This window comes from Neophocaena asiaeorientalis, unplaced genomic scaffold, assembly GCF_003031525.2.
Source record: "Neophocaena asiaeorientalis asiaeorientalis breed wild unplaced genomic scaffold, Neophocaena_asiaeorientalis_V1.1 scaffold371, whole genome shotgun sequence".
NCBI classification, from domain to species: domain Eukaryota; kingdom Metazoa; phylum Chordata; class Mammalia; order Artiodactyla; family Phocoenidae; genus Neophocaena; species Neophocaena asiaeorientalis.
Window position 1 is genome coordinate 3,257,834 of NW_020172369.1, and position 17,248 is coordinate 3,275,081.

The following is a 17,248-nucleotide window of genomic DNA, read 5'->3' on the forward strand; positions in this document are numbered from 1 at the left end:
AGGAGTTAGCACCCTCAGTTGCTGCTCTCAGTGAATGATGAATGGGAGTTAAACTACAAATACTAACATTTCTGTGGTCCTCAAATGTAAATAATCAATGTTTCATACAATCTTCCTGAATTCTTAAAGATGTTGAACACTAGATGTCCACAGAGATAACATCATTATTAACATTACACCCTGAACAGGTTTTCTTCTCTTTCCTGTCTCATCTTTCCACTCCTCTCATGGGTTTCTTGAGAGCATAGCCCAAACAATCCACTTGCCTTAAAATTCTGATTCTAGGTCTTCTTCTGAATGTAACCAACCTACTTCAGTGAACTAAGACTTAAATTGCATTGACCACATTGAAAAATTTATATATATATATATATATATGTATTTAATATACACTGTAGTATATTATATCTATGTATATACTCATATATACTTACATGAGTATACATGTATATACTCATGATTTTTCTGAACCAGCATTTTTCTTTATGTGTCCCAAATTTCTATAACACGTATTCTTTTTTTTTTTCTTTGTAAACTGCTTTATTAATTTCATATTATGAAAAGAATAATTTTCCTATAACTGGATGAAATTGCCCTGCTGACAGAAAGTTTCACAGAGACAAAGCAATATTCAATTAGAAACTGGTAAGTGGAAACACCAAAAGGTTTACAGAAAAAGTAAATCAGAAAAACTACAAGCATGTAGAGCAGAGGCCACATTACTGACCTCAGGGATAATCTTAGGATTCAAGATATAAGGCAAAACTCATAATGATTGTCAGGTTCAGGAGTTTGGTAGCGCAAATGATGCCTCATTTGCTGCTTCTTAGTCTTTCTCCTGATTTCCATCATCTGCCCTACGTGCTTTTCTACATCATCCCCCACTTAATTGTGATCAATATGCCTGCTGGGTATGGCCCATCGAAAATTAGGAACAAGTCATCTAATCCGTCCCAGCCTGACATTTCCTACAGGCTTCTGGCCTCTACCCCCTCCTAAATCGCGTGATTCCTCTCCATTCTGCAAAGGGGCCTGGTCCCCACCTTCCCTTTCCTGTAGGGTATTTTCCATGTTGAGAATTTTTACTGCTTGTTCCTCTTTGGACGTCATCGCTCCTGGGCCTATCCTCGCGGTCTCCTGCCCCTCCCGATTCTTGCTGCAAGTGCGCCGCCACGACACTTCGACTCGAAGACCTGCTCCTCCCGCGCCTCTTACTTTTGGGGGCTGCCCCCGCCCCGCACTCCCGCAGGGACGGAGAAGGCAGCGAGCGACAGCTTGGTCTACCTTTAGAGCGCGGCATGCGCCTGTCGGCCCTGTAACACGTATTCTTAATACAACTTTTTATATCAGGTTTGACTATCAATATACACCTAATTATCAAAATAAATATTCTATTTACTGAAAGTCTACACAAAACTAATATTCCCATCATATTAAATTAGTATCACACATTTCACCATTTCAATAAGCAGTACATAACGGTATTAAACAAAATGTACTTTCGCACATAAATACTTTAGTTTACATAAATTTTGCTACTAACTTTATCTTCTGCTCCTCATAGGTTAGAATTTTATTGTATCTATGTGCTATTGATTAAATGTTTATTCTTTTTGTAATAAATACATCAATTCATATATTTCCTTACTACATATATTCTTCCCTTACAAAAATTTATTAATTTTGTTGTTTCTTAGCATCATTTATAACCTAAGATGATACACTTCTCCCATTTCTTAGTTATTGGACATCATTTATGAATCATCTTCCTGGTGATTAAAGAATTGTCTAGACAGAGTTGTTATGTGAAATAATCATAACACAAATTGCATTTATAAATTGGTTATAAATTAATAATAAGCAAGAACAGTTTGAATGGATACAAATAAAGAATATTCATCATTATCATATATTTATCAAAAAATGTTTGAGCATCTACAACATGTAAGACACCAAACACTACATTTTTGTTTTTCAGTTATTGGAACAATAAAGAAATCTATGTGAGAATATTTTATTGATTAGAATTACTTTTGTATGTGTAATATAGAGCACTTTCTGATATTTTGCCTTACAGATGCAAGAAAAAAAACTAATTCTCAGGTAAAGCTATTGAATATTTGATAAAATTTTGTTATTTAGTATAAGAATACACTACTATGTTGTTGGACTATTTCTTATTTCACTTGGTAAGAAAAAATTTGGACAAGAGAATCTTACTGTTTGTTTCAGAATTCAAATAAAATTAGGTTAAAATGAATATTTATAGTTACAGTACTATTAGATGATAGAATTTAATCATGCTGCGGGTTTCAAACTACCATTTTGTAGCTTAAAGTAAGAGTAGTATAGTTAGTGCATAAAAGTAAATATTTTTCATTCACATATGCAATATAGATGTATATAAATACCTATATACTATGAGTTTACACACAGTTATTACAATATTTGAAAAGTAACTTGATATTTATAAACTATCACCATTTCAAATTTCCTTGTTTGTATAATTTAGGGATATATACTTTGCTTCTGATTCTACCATATATCATAGGTACATATAATATTTTCTTTATTTTTTAAAATGAAGATATATAATTTCTCATAATCCAGGTAAATGAGGAGATCATTGTACATTTCCTTTCAGACATGTATTATGGAAAGCAGAGGAAGCATTAAATCTATATGTGCTGTACCATTTCTAACTCCTTTTTAGAACACAGATTTTAAGAGTTGTCTGTTCTCACTGTGTTTAATTTCTCTTGTACAATTCTGTGTTTCTCCTTTAATAACTTATTTGGAATTTTATTGATATATAATATACATACAGGAAAGTGCAGAAATCTTAAGTGTAGAGCTTGAGAAATTTTCAAAGAATGAACAAACCTGTATAATAATCACAAAGTTCAAGAAGCAGATTGTTACGGGAGTGCCAGAGCTCTTTTATGACAGTCACTTCCTTTCCACCAAGGCAAGTCATTGTCCTGACTTCTGTCCCCATGGATTAATTCTGCATATTTTTGAAGATATCAAGTAGTATGTAAATGGACATACAGTGCATATCCCTGGCTTCTTTTACTTTACACCACCTTGTTGCGTGTAAATGTAGTTAATTCATTTACTTTGTTGTTTACTATTCAACTGTATAAACATACCACACTTTCTTTACCCACTCTACTGTTGATGGATTTTTTGCTTCTTTATTTTTGGGTTTTTTTGAGATCTAGTATGATTAGTGACACTATACAAATTCTGAAATATTTGGTGTAGGATAAATATATGCTCAGATTTATTACATACTGCCTGCTTTCCAAAGTGGTTGTACTAATCTAAGCTTAACTGAGCAGTGTGTGAGAACTCTGTTTGCACTGCATTCTTGCAAACACCTAATACTTACTGCCTTTCATGTTAGCAATCCTGGTGGGTTTGTAGTGGTATTACACTATGATTTTAATTTGCATTTCTTTGGTGCTTAATGAAATGGAGTGCTTTTTTTTTTTAATTTTAATGGCATGTATTGTTTTCTTTCTAGTTGTACAAGGAATACATGTTCACTGCAGACAACTAGAAATACATAAATGCATAAAGTAAAAATTAACAATCACCCATAATTCCCACTCTCCAGAGATAATTATCACAAGCATTTTGATGCATTTCCCAGGGCATGTTTTTCTTATGACTCTTAGCCATTTGGATATCCTCTTTGGTGAAATATTCTTGAAGACATTTTGTAAAATTGACAAACTGATTCTAAAATTAATATGTACATTTAAGTGGCAAGATGAATCAAAGCAATCCCCACAAACTAAGAAAGAAAGGAAGAGAAAAAAGGAGAAGAGAAGGAAAAGAAAGAAAAAATAAGGATAAAAAGAAGAAAGCTAGAGATCAAGACACATTATAAGCTGTACTAATTAAGATAATGTTTTACTGATAGGATAGACATACAGACCAATATTACACAACAGAGAGTTCAGAAATACTATACGTATATGGTTACCTGATCTATTACAAAATCTCAGTGTAGATTAGTGATGGAAAAATGATCATTTTTAATTAAATTGTGTTTGTTCAGTTGAGTATCAATATTGAAAAATAAATTTCAACCTCTAAATCATAAAAATATAAAAAATTAACTATAGACAAATGTATACCTAAAAATAAATATTAAAACAATAAAAATTTTAGGAGAAAACATTACTGAATGTTTTCAAAACTTTGCAATAAGCAATGCTTTCTTAAACAGTGCACCATAGAGGAAAACAAATCAATAAATTAAACTACCTTAAAATTAAAAACTTTTGTTCATGAAAACAAACCACTAAGAGATTAAAAATTTAAAAAAAACTAAAAAGCATAGTAGAAGATACTTGCAATACTTACATGTGACAAAGGATTCATATCCAGAACATATAATGAACTCCTATTAAATAATAAGTGAAAAACAGGCAGTCCAAAAACCAGTGGCTGCTATACATTTTAAACTTTTAAAACCAGTTTTGTTGTTTTATAAAATTATTGTTTAAAATCTCAAAGCTATTTGCAATATAGTTACTGATTTATATTAAGGACCTATTAAAGTTCTACTTGCCTATGTGAAACACATTTCAGAGAAAATTTGGATTATCCTAACATTGTCTATATGCTGCTTTACTAAAAATTATTTAATTTCCTTTGGGTCACAGTGTGATTTTAAATTCACAATGTGAAGCTCACAAGGTTCAAATCAGAACTGACTAAAACCTATGACACTCAGGCTTATAATATCAGGTTTTCAGCAAGAAACTTGAGATTTCTGCTGTATTTCTGAGAGCTGAGAGACAGCTTTTCAAAGTATCTTTTAGCTGGTCTATTAGAACTAATGTCACCAGCTGTGCTTTCTGTTCAACTCTACTCAGTACAGATAACAGAGCTCTACTCTCTCCCATGCATGTATAGGAACCTATTCAACGATAATGCTAGGGATCTTGCTTATCCTTATTATCCCCAAAACTCAGCAGCATGGCAGTAATTCCATTTTCTGAATACTCTGTCTCTCTCAAAATATTTAATCATCAATATCACTCTCATTATTCCATAAACAATAAATTCATAAAGCAGTAAAATAGTCAAGTAAAAATATTATGTAAATATAAGCAGATACATGTGACTCTCAATGTTATACGGGCTTGGTGAGGTGCAGAATAAATGATGCAGTGGAAAAATTCCACATTGAAATAGATTTGGCCCAATATTTTCTACCATCTAAGTATCCTAAGCAGACTTAGTGATTGTTTAGAACTTCTTTTTTTTTTCCCAAACAACTCAGAAAATTACAGTTGAAAAAATAGAATTGAATTCAGAGACTTAATAAATGTTTATAATATATCCATAAGCTATCAGAATGATAATTCCAATTTTTATTAATTTGGAGATAATGACAAATCTTGGGAAAAAAGTTAGGTAGGTTAAAATAAACATAAAGTCTTGATACATTGTCAGAAAATGGATTTTCCTACTAAATAACAAAGTGTTATAACAAACACGCAACCTAAAAGCTAGTTTGAACAGAGTATATGCATAAAATTGTGTCAATATGATCTGTAACAGTATTTCATTAGCTGTACTATCAATAGCCATTTAAATTCATGTTTACAGTTTAAACTCATATGTATTTTTAAGTCATATTTTGGATTATTATGTACTTTACTGAGCTTAAGGTTTGGAATATAATTTTTGAATTAACTATAAATGAACAACTAAGAATAATGGATCTAATGTTTGTTGACTTCCTACTTTGCCAAAACAGTGTGAATGCTGTGCATTAATTATTTTATTTATTTTATTATTAATACAGCTAGATCATTAGGAGTGTGATTCCTATTTCCTAGAGGAAATAAATAAGAGGCAGAGAGGTGAAGAAATTACCCTATACTGTATTACTCAGTTAGTAAGCAGCAAGGTTGATATTTATGGTCAGCTAAGGAAAATTTTAAAACCTGTGGTATTTCCTTTACCAAACACAATAGAGTCAAGTCTTTAGAAGACAATCATTTGGTTGCTTAACAGGAGTGATTTGGGATAAAGCATAACAAATAATGTAAAATACTTAAAACTGTTATAAAATGTTGCAAGCTACCTTTCTCTCTGGTTGATCTACATCTTGAATTAACACATTGTTGTACTTTGCCCATTGTTTTTGACTCAAACTGGAAATAAAAAATGGAAAGTTTGACATATTTATTTGTAACTAGATAAAGGGAAGAATATTTTCCCTAAATAATTATACTCTTTAAGTAAAATCATTAAGAAAGAAATTATGAGTGCATAAAACTGTAAAAGTTTAACAGAACTTCACATTCTGACTGTCACACATAAATAGAAAGAAAACCTTTAGAATCTTTTCTCATATATGTGGGCTTCTTATCACAACACACTGCTTGGCAAGTGTCATTAATACAAAAATTCATACATATTAACAATCCTCTATATTTAAAACTCTGTATTCCATGTTTACATGGATAGACATATGAGTCATTAGGTTGAACTTTAAAAAATACATTAATCTTGCAATATTTATGTCTTTATTGAAAATTATTTTGTTTTTATTGTGTGTACTTCATTCTATTTCTGATATTTCTCTTTCCAAATATATAACAATTTTGTCTTTCTAAATTAACAAAACATCTATTTCTGCTTAAAACTAAAGTCAAAAGTTTGGCTTAATTATCCAAATAATTAAAGACTATTTTATTATTAGAGGAGGATTGATAGTCTTAGTAATAATATTTCATTTTTTAAAACTAATCTACTCCATCTCTAGAATCTACAAATGCATACACAATTTTACTATAAGGATAACATGTGAACTAATGTAGAGTCCACCATGGTCTACTAGATGCCTGACTGATTTTCAAGGGAATATGAATTGATATTTATTTAGTAACAATGTTTTGTTCGTTACTAAGCTTTAGCTTCTTCACTTTATTTAATACACTGAAAGCCCTATGAGACATGTGCTATTTTATTGTTGCCGTTTGTAGCCATTTATTCAATTAGCAGTTACCACCTTAATTAGATAAATAGAAAATAGTAAATTAAAGCACTCTAAAAAAAAAAAAAAAAAAACCGAAATCAGTGAACAAGTGTGGTCTTATTCATCCTTTATTTCTTAGTATTAGTAATTTCATCAGTCATCTAATAAGGTGAAAACACAGGAGAAGACTGTTAATAAATCAAGTCAGTGGACTATTATAATAATTGATAATAAAATCTTAATATATTCATTTTTGGAACATGGTAAGCCTATAATCTAGTCTTTAATTTATTTCCAAGTGTATTCAAGAATACATTCTTTCTATATCACAAACGTACACACATACAAAAGGGACATGCTTTTCTCTTACATTTCAATTACTACCAGTGGTCTAGAATTTCTTTTTTTGTTGTTGTTGTTGTTTTTTTGCGGTACACGGGCCTCTCACTGTTGTGGCCTCTCCTGTTGCGGAGCACAGGCTCCGGACGCACAGGCTCAGTGGCCATGGCTCACAGTCCTAGCCACTCCGCGGCATGTGGGATTTTCCCAGACCGGGGCGCGAACCCGTGTCCCCTGCATCGGCAGGCGGACTCTCAACCACTGCACGACCAGGGAAGCCCCTAGAATTTTATATAAGATAATAAGTATCTTTTACTGGGATACATATCCTAAAAAAACATATTTGTCACCATCTAGCCAGAAAGATGTACATTTAAAGCCTTTAAAAAAAATCAACTGATACAATCTATCAAGATATGGGAATAGCAAGAACTATAATCAGTGGTTTAATAAGTCTAATTATTATAACATTAAAAGATAGCTTTTAGAAGAAATTGATATACTAGCTTTATATGTAATTCAAAAGGACAAGAATGGCCAATTATATTCTCAAGAAGGACAAAAGTTAAGAATCCATAAGATATCAAAGATCAAGATTGATACATGAAGTATCAAAGAAAGATCAATCCATGAGGTGTCAAAGTTATCAAGATCTATATAGAGATAAATAAAACAAAATGGTATTGTTACAAAGTTGGAAATAATGGATCATTGGAACCAAATAAAGTTAAGAAATGACCCTAATTGGTCATTGCCTGATATATAACAAAATGACACTGTGATGCATTAGGAAAATAATGGTATGTTCAATAAGAATGCTGGGTCTTTTGAATATTTTATAAGAAAAAAATTTTTATCTTAAGTTATAAACAAAAATTGCATTCTGATATGTTGCACATCTAACTGTAAACTGCAAACAATAAAGTTGTTAAAAGAAAAAAATTAGAGGCTATCATTATTTTCTATGGTAGGTAAAGAAATACTAAGCAAAAAAGCACTGACCCTAAGTAAGAAATTAATAAGTTGGGCATTAAAATTAAGGATTTTGCTCTACAAAATACAGTAATAGAGAGAAAAACAAGCACAGAATGGAAGAAAATATTTGCAAAGTATATACCTGGATAAAAAATAATGTTTCCAGGGTGTGTGTGTGTGTGTGTGTGTGTGTGTGTGTGTGTGTGTGTAAAATCTACAAATTAATAATAAAATGAAAGTCAAAGAAATAGACAATGAATAACAACTGTAACAAGCACTTCATATAAGATGTTCTGCATTAGCTAAAAACATATTAAAAGTTGCTTTAAAATGACTAGTTGTTTAGGTAAATGTCAGTTAAAACCATAAGACACTATTTCACCAATTAAAAATGTTAGACAATCCCAAGATTTGGAAGAGATGTGGAGAAACCTGAATGCCCAATCTCTCTCTGGAAGTAGGAGTGTAAATTGAATGGTACAAAGGTTTTGCCTTTTCTTTTGAAAATGAACTTAACTCCATGATCGAATAATTTCACTCATGTGTATACCCAACAAAGATGGCTATGCATTTTCTCTAGAAGACATGTACAGTGATAGCCATTCCAGAACCTTTCTCTACAGCCAAAAACTAGAAGTAAAACAAATTTTTTATCAGCTGATTGAATAAAGTAGTTTATTTCTACAACGTGAAACTGAAGTATTGAGAATTAACAAATTACTACTATACAAAAATACAGGATGAATCTCATAAACACATTAAGTTTAAAAAAAAGATGAAAGATACACATAAAAGAACCAATTTTATATAACCTTCATCGTATAGAGTTCAAAAAAGGCAAAAAAAATTAAGTTTTGGATCTCTGGATAGTTTATCCTCAGGGTTAGTGAATGGAAAGTGGTGAGAGGGATCCTTCTGGGGTTCTGGTAATTCTCTAATTGTTTATCTATGTGCTGTTACAGATATGTTCACGCTGAAGAATTTAACTGATTTATACATTATACATACATATACATTATACATACATACTTATACATACATATTAAGATCTGTGTACTTTTATTCTCTGCATATTATATTCCTATAAAAAGTTAATAAAAATGTTATTATTAAGGTATAAAAATACATCTGAAGGCCTGAAACTTGGGCTTGCTAAGGGGATGGTATGCCATGTCAATTTCTCCATTTTATAGTAAGTACTAAATATTCTAAGGTTATTACCAGTTATTTGCCCCTGATGAGAAAGCAGGAAATTAGCCAGAGTATTCAGAAATATTGGAAAAGCAATTGTAAAGGAGATGTCTCTGAAGAACTGACAGGACACTCACTCTGATCTGCAGGTTTTCTTTGCTGTAGAGCACCTTGTTAAAAACTTCAAAGTCAGGAAACTGTGTACTTCTGATTGCAGTCGCTACCATGTCCTTAGGTCTGTTGGAATAAGTTAGTTACATTACCATCAGCATTTGCAACTTCATACAAGGATGGTTTGAATATACTGCAATGGAATAGCATTATAAACTTTATAAAAGCACATAACATGCAGTATAAAATGAATCTTAAGATGTAAAATTGAAAATGAAATTTATTCAGGAAAGACGTATTTGAGAACAAGCTTGACTGCTTTGAGTGGTAGCAGACTTACCTCTTTGTTTCGCAACATGTGTCTCAGGTTCACGCCCCAGTCCGGGAAGATCCCACATGCTGCGGAGCAGCTAGGCCCGTGAGCCATGGCCTCTGAGCCTGAGCATCGGGAGCCTGTGCTCCGCAACGGGAGAGGCCACAACAGTAAGAGGCCTGCGGACCACAAAAAGCAAACAAACAAACAAACAAACAAAAAACATGTGTCTAAGAAATGTATCTATTTAGAAGCAGTTAATCCTCTTAATTCTAATTCTATATAAAATAAAGTAACTTTAAAAAGTTACTATAATTAGTAACTCCTTGCGTGGAGACACAGAGGAAAAAGCCTGTTCCTGCACTCCGCCCTGTAGTCAAAGTCTAATTCAGAACTTCCATATGCTGGGTGGGACAGATTATATTGGCTATTAGTTAAAATCAGGTAAATCTGTTGCATTATACTGTAATCTGGCCATAGATTATTCATAGGTTGGTTCTAATCATAGATTGTGGATAATAAGAAAGGATTCATTCCTCCAAGTTAGAAACTTTCAAAAGCCCACTTACTTGTTTGTGCTCCAGGCCAAGGAGCCTGCAATTCACAATAGAACTCTCCAGTGGACAGGAGGGTAAGCTATAACCACTAAGGAACTGTGCCAGTCATAACAGTTGAAGATGAGAAAAAGAGAAAGTGATATGTGTGCTGTATAAGAAAATTTGAGATGCTTTTGTGTACATTTAGTATCAGAAAATTGTCATAAAAAATAACTTAAGATATGATTCACTGAAAAATTGACACAATGGACAGGATTATTACAGGTCCTGAGAGGGGCTGAGGCCTTACCAAGAGACTTCCATTATTGATAGGATGGACTGAAAAAACTCTTGTATGCACACATGATATTTTCTACAGGATTTTTAAATTATACCTATTAGGATGCATTTGTTAATAAAAGTGCAATTATCTCAGAGTGAACTGACCAATTGATGTTTTCTTTAGAGCATTACCCTTCCCTTAGGACAATCTTCCTATCTAATGTTTTCAGTTGTCTCTGTCATTTCCAAAACATGATGCTTCATCCAAAGCAAACTAAATCGTCTTTGAGTCTACCTTGTGCTGTTCTTTATCTAAAGATATAACACATGATGAGTTGAAAAAGAAATGGTGCTAATGAATAAGCATCTTGTTTTTCAGTCTCTGGACAATGTTAATAGCAGTTTGAAAGAAGAGCAACCTGAAGAATCTCAACACTAAATTAAACACATAGGCAAGACCAGATGCTGTGACAAAGACAAAACTTGACAGGAAAGCTCAGGTGCTTCCAAAAGGAGTCCAGCTGTTGCAGTGCCAATACCTCAACATGTCTGATGACAGGCTAGGTAAGAAAGGAAAGTGAAAGGAGAAATTCACATGTAGACTCAGAAAAAGTTCAGTAATATCCCTTTCCTTGTATTCATTGGAAGCCAAAAGCAACTTCTCCTCCTTGTGGATTCTAACATACAAATGGGCTTTATGGGCTGTGCTTTCTCTTTAGGTGTATTCAAAGTAAATGCATATCCTGGAGGGTGGTTTTTGTTCATATTCAGTATCATTGGGTTGCACTTTAAAATGTAATAATTCAAGAATTACATTTGCCAAATTCAGAGACTTAAGCCTTACAGTATTTCTACTGGTTATTTTAAATCATAAAATTCACTTAATGTGTCTGGATTTTCTCATCTATAAATCCATGATCCTCGTACATTTGGAAATCAGGAGCCCCTCAAAGAATGTTAATACAGGGTACCAGCATACATTTCCAACTTTTATTTTATAGATAAGAGCATTTTAAAACCAACCAATATCTGAGACTATTAGTTTAGGCTCCCACTCATCTCTTAACTTTTCATATTATACCTAGCTCAGGCTAGGTATAATATGAAAGAAAGTTACCACAAAACAAGTCAGTTTTACCAACAGCTCTCAACTCAGACTTGCAGAAATTCCCTTAGATTTTTTTCATCTCCTAACTAGTAACACAGATTTACCATGAAAGCCCTCCACCTCCCTTTATTTTGTTGTTGCTATACTGGAGTAGAGATCTGACAAGGGAAGTACCTTCAATATTAAATGAAAGGACTGTTTCACATTTTAAAGTTGGTCTTCAAATATACTTAGGGTGAAATGAACTGAGACAAAGGAAATTATTAGGAACCTTAATTAGGAATTTGAAAATATAAAAATGAATCATATATTATATTATGATTTTATTTTGTTTTATAGAATAATAAAATTATAAGTCTATGCAGCAAGTATAGCTACATGTAGTAGCTACTGCGAGCTAAGCATGGTTGCCAACCAGAAAATGTACTACAGTAACAAGTTGTCAGGCTGTTTTTTTTTTTTTTTAATAAATTTATTTATTTATTTATTTATGGCTGTGTTGGGTCTTCGTTGCTGCTCACGGACTTTCTCTAGTTACAGAGAGCAGGGGCTATCTTCATTGCAGTGGCTTCTCTTGCTGCAGAGCATGGGCTCTAGGTGTGCAGGCTTCAGCAGCTGTGGCTCCCGGGCTCTAGAGAGCAGACTCAGTAGTTGTGGCACACGGGCTTAGGTGATCCGCGGCATGTGGGATCCTCCCAAGCCAGGGATCGAACCCATGTCCCCTGAATTGGCAGGCAGACTCTTAACCACTGTACCACCAGGGAAGTCCCCAGGCTGGGGTTTTGAAATAAAGATAGTTCTATTTTCAAAAATTATGCTTCTAAGTAAATGGTTTAAGTCTCTTAGATGTATATAGTTCTATCACATTTCTATTATATCCATGTAGTTTGGAAGCATTAAATGAAATCAAAGTTGTTTTTAAAAATGGCTGTACAATCAATCAAACTTACAAAATTTAAAATTAATGTTTGCTTCCTCAGTTACAATGCATGATAAAGTGATTTTATAGCCTCACTTCATATGTGAGTCTATTAAAGTCCATTGTTTATATTGAATTTCCTAACTAGATTGCAAGCTTTAGGAGGTCAGGAGAAACTGACACTTTCATGAATTTATACTAAATTTCTATTTATAGTCACATAGTAGGTATTCAGAAATTTTTTGTTGGTTAAATGACCTTTTAATGTTAATCTTTAAACCTTGAAACTGTTTTGATTTTTCAGTGATTTCTTCACTTTATATTCCTTTTCCCTCTCCCTGCTATATTATCAACTCAAACACATGTCATACTTCATGTTTCCAAATATAGTTTTTTTTGTGGTTTTTTTTTGTCTATTCATCTTGTCTCTTTTGAGGACAATTTTAAATCACACAGTAATTTAATGGAAAAGTTCAGAATATTTTTGATGGTAATCCCTCCCTAGGTGATGTATACAAATTTTTAAACAACTATCTATAAAATGGTTATGAACACATATTCTTGATAAACCAGCAGGAAGTATATGTATACATTTTTGAATTGTAATGCAATAAGAAGTAGAATGGAAGGATTTAACAGTATTCTTCAAAATGTTTCACGGACACTTTGCCAAAATGCTTAAGCAAATGGCTTTTTGTATCCTTTTTTACTGAGTCAATATTAGTAATTTTCATAAAAGCATCTTACACAGTCAAGAGAGTCATGAAAGCATTTTTGCCATGAACAGAATAAGCTTATGTAGAATATTGATTCTTCATGTCAAACACAGCTGGAGTGTTACACCAGTAATTTCAGATCTGACATATAAAATAGCCTCACTATTCCTCATACCTACTGAATTAGAATAAGTTTGGTTAAGAGGTACCTTAAAGAGATGCTGCTTGAAAGCTGGATCCATGTAGCACCAAGGGAGATGGAAAGGGTGTTATTAGTCATCTTCTAAAATACCCTGCTGAAAACAATCAAAGCTGTTTTCCTTTCCTGATGCTTTACTGGGACCAATGCTTTACTGGGACCAACAGCCAGGTCACTGTTCCTTTCCCTTGGTCTCACTGCAGATGACTGCAGAGCACACCATTCTCTGTGAAGGGATTAGGCATCTGTTACAAACAGATGGGCTACCCCAAGTAACACATAACAGGTAATAGCAAAGCAGAAAGGATATTCCCAATTCTCAGGGTTGATTTAGTTGGATGCTCCTCTTCTGAATACATTGCTTACTTTTGTGGGAGTTTACTGCATTTCAGAAAATTGTCATGAATCTAAGGACATTTTAGTGGTTCTTAATTCTTTGAGGTGTGCATTAGGGGTTTTTGATTTCTGGCTTATAGTTTGTCTTCAGGTTCCTTAATGTTTGCTGTATGATAATCGTTAACCAACTCACTTACAATTTTGCTTTCATCAGCCACTTACACCTTCAGAATTTCAAAGCTTATTTTTTCCTTCGGACTTACAGATAATATGGAAGTGAGGCATTCCTATGCTTTGTTCTCTGGGACTTTCAGGACTTAAGTTGTATATTTTTATAATTTCTTCTCTTTATAATTAAAACCTTGACATCACACTTTTCATTGAAAACAATTAAATGAATTGCCAAAGTGTATTTATAAATATCTCTCACTGAAAATAAAAACTATATATGAAATGTCAAATATATAATTTATATCAGGGGTTTTAGAGTTAACAAAGTAACAAATTTATAATTAAGGAGTTCACTTTTTACTTCTGTATTAATAAAATGCAGAACTGAGTTTGGTATAAAAGCAGAAATATATGAGTGGCCTTCTTTATGTTATCTACAAAAGCACTTCCCAAAGATTTTAAAGTGTATGAGCTTGGAAGAAAAAACCAAAAATCTGATATGCACTTTTCTCTGGCCTTCAAAATTTAGGATCATCTGTTACCACTGATAAAATACAGCATGGTGACTAGCAATGGATTATCCCAATTCCTTCCACATTATCTTGTTTTTTTTTTTTACTGAATATTTACCACCATTTAAAGTCATGTGAAAATAAAATTTCAGTGTGGGAAGGAAAAGAGCATAGATATAAGGCAACATTTTCTGTGGCTGCCAAATTCTATATTCCCAATAGCAAGTCACTCTTGAGGGAGAAGTAGAAGATTAGTTGCATTCATGTTACCATATGACAAGCTGTCACTTTATGAGAAACAGAAGGTATTATTTTGAATCCACAATTCCATATATATTTCATGTGTTGACCTTAGAAAAACATGTACAGTTTGTCATTTCCATGACATTGTAGAAACAAATCTACACCCAGTTGAATAGATTTAGACTTGTGAATTGTGTTTCATAAAACTTGTGAAAAGGAAAATGCTGTGACATATGTAGCTACAGAGAAGCATATACATTTTATTAATCTTTAACACTGAACACTTTGGACTCTGTTAACTAAGATATGATTCCTAAGTGATAAGTATACTAAACTTATTACATAAAGTTTATGATAGTAAATGAAAGTCTACATTTTCTTTTTTTAATTTAATTTTTTATTGAAGTATAGTTCATTTACAATGTTGTGTTAGTTTCAGGTGTACAGCAAAATGATTCAGTTATACATACATACATATATATGTTTGTATATATGAATTAGTTTACAGATTATTTTCCCATGTAAGTTATTACAAAATATTGAATACAGATCCCTGTGCTATACAGTAGGCTCTTGTTTATTTTATATATAGTAGTGTGTATATGTTACTACCAAATTCCTAACTTATCCCTCCCCCCACCTTTCCCCTTTGGTGTCCATGATTTTGTTTTCAATATCTGTAAGTCTGTTTCTGTTTTGTAAATAAGTTCATTTGTAATTAGAGTTCATTTTTTAATTAGATTCCACATACAAGTGGTATCATATGATATTTGTCTTTCTCTGTCTGACTTCACTTAATATCATAATCATAATAGGAATCATTATTCACTATTCTCCCATTCTTCACAGCTGTCTTTTAGTTAACTGGGAATAAACCCTAAGATCAGTTCTCTTACCTCCAGAAATTTCCCAGTGGCTGTCTGGCTGCTAAAGAGACCCAGACTCTCTGCTTTCTTTGATATAGTGTGAAGTGGAAGATGCAGACTCAAGGTTTCTGTCTTCCCCTCTGGGGTGGAGTTAGATATTCATCAGAAGGAGTGAAGCTCTTTATCAGGAGCCTGTGCTTTGCCCAGGTTGTGAAAGACCAAGGGGTGCTCAGGGTTCGGAATGGACTGACAAGCAACTTACTGAAGATAGTTCCATACTTTGGAGTTAGGGTTAGCACCTTTGATTTCTGGAAGAGAATCTGCCTTTATCAAAATTATTACATGGTGTCTCCTCTGAGCTATAAATTAACCCCAAGGGGTAGGTCAGAGTTTCCACTATAGGAATTACAAGAAGAATTTAAAGAAGTTCTTTAAAACTGGAAAACATCTTTAAAAATGTAATTTTGTAAAACTGAGTGGAATTAAAAATCCACTGACTAAAGGTGTGTTAGATCATAGATAAATTTAACCTTACAGTTGTACTTATCCACAGAGGACAAGAGATTGGATGCTCCTGTCTACTGCCCTTGGAAATGAGAAGGTTCCACCTTCTCTGATCTCCAGCCTAATGTCCCAGCAAACACCTGCACCTTGGGAAGGTTTCACAGCACTACTATCTCATGATGGTACCCAGATAGATTTTATAACAAATGCTTGAAATGCCTATTAGTAATTAAACATATAATGTGCTTTATGGATATAAACCAGACACCAATGTAAAACATTGCCATGACATCTAAAAGCAGCATGTGGTTGAAGTAGAATAGCATATAGCATTCCATACTTTACCATATGCACATGGTGGCAACTGATGCAAATCTTGAACCAACCAACATGAGTCTTGTTTTATACAACTTGACCCAAGGTTTCCCAATAAAATTGTTCTTGATCTCATATTCTTCCTTGATTTCTGAGTGCACATAACAGTGTGTAAATTATGCTCTATTAGAAACTAAGTGAAAAAATTTAACACTTAAAATTTCCAAGTCATTTTTTATCTAGATTTAAAGAACCGCAGATTTAGACTTTTGCATTTCAGGAAAGCAGCTTTTATTATGACGGGTTAATTATGCCCCCAAGACCATCTTCTGATTGATTTGCACTCATCAGTTATCAAATGACCTAATTTCTCTGCATTTTTAACTTGCTTTGTGTCTTACCCTGAAAATACGTTATTTAGAGAACTTAAATTATTCTCACAATTTGTCCAGGTAGCCTACAATGCGTCAGGTGAAACTTCTGACACATAAACAAACAAACAAAAAAAGTAACTGACCAAAACATTTTCAGATCATCATTAGTAGAAACTTTTAATCAAATTTCAGGTTTTTCCCCACCTTGGAATTCTAGTTTATAAAACTC

At 33.0% G+C, this 17,248-nt stretch overlaps 1 pseudogene; it reads right to left on the reverse strand.

Moving 5' to 3' along the window:
- Nucleotides 1-527: 527 nt before the first annotated feature.
- LOC112390592 (protein BEX4-like) lies at nt 528-1,110 on the reverse strand (annotated as a pseudogene).
- Nucleotides 1,111-17,248: the final 16,138 nt, after the last annotated feature.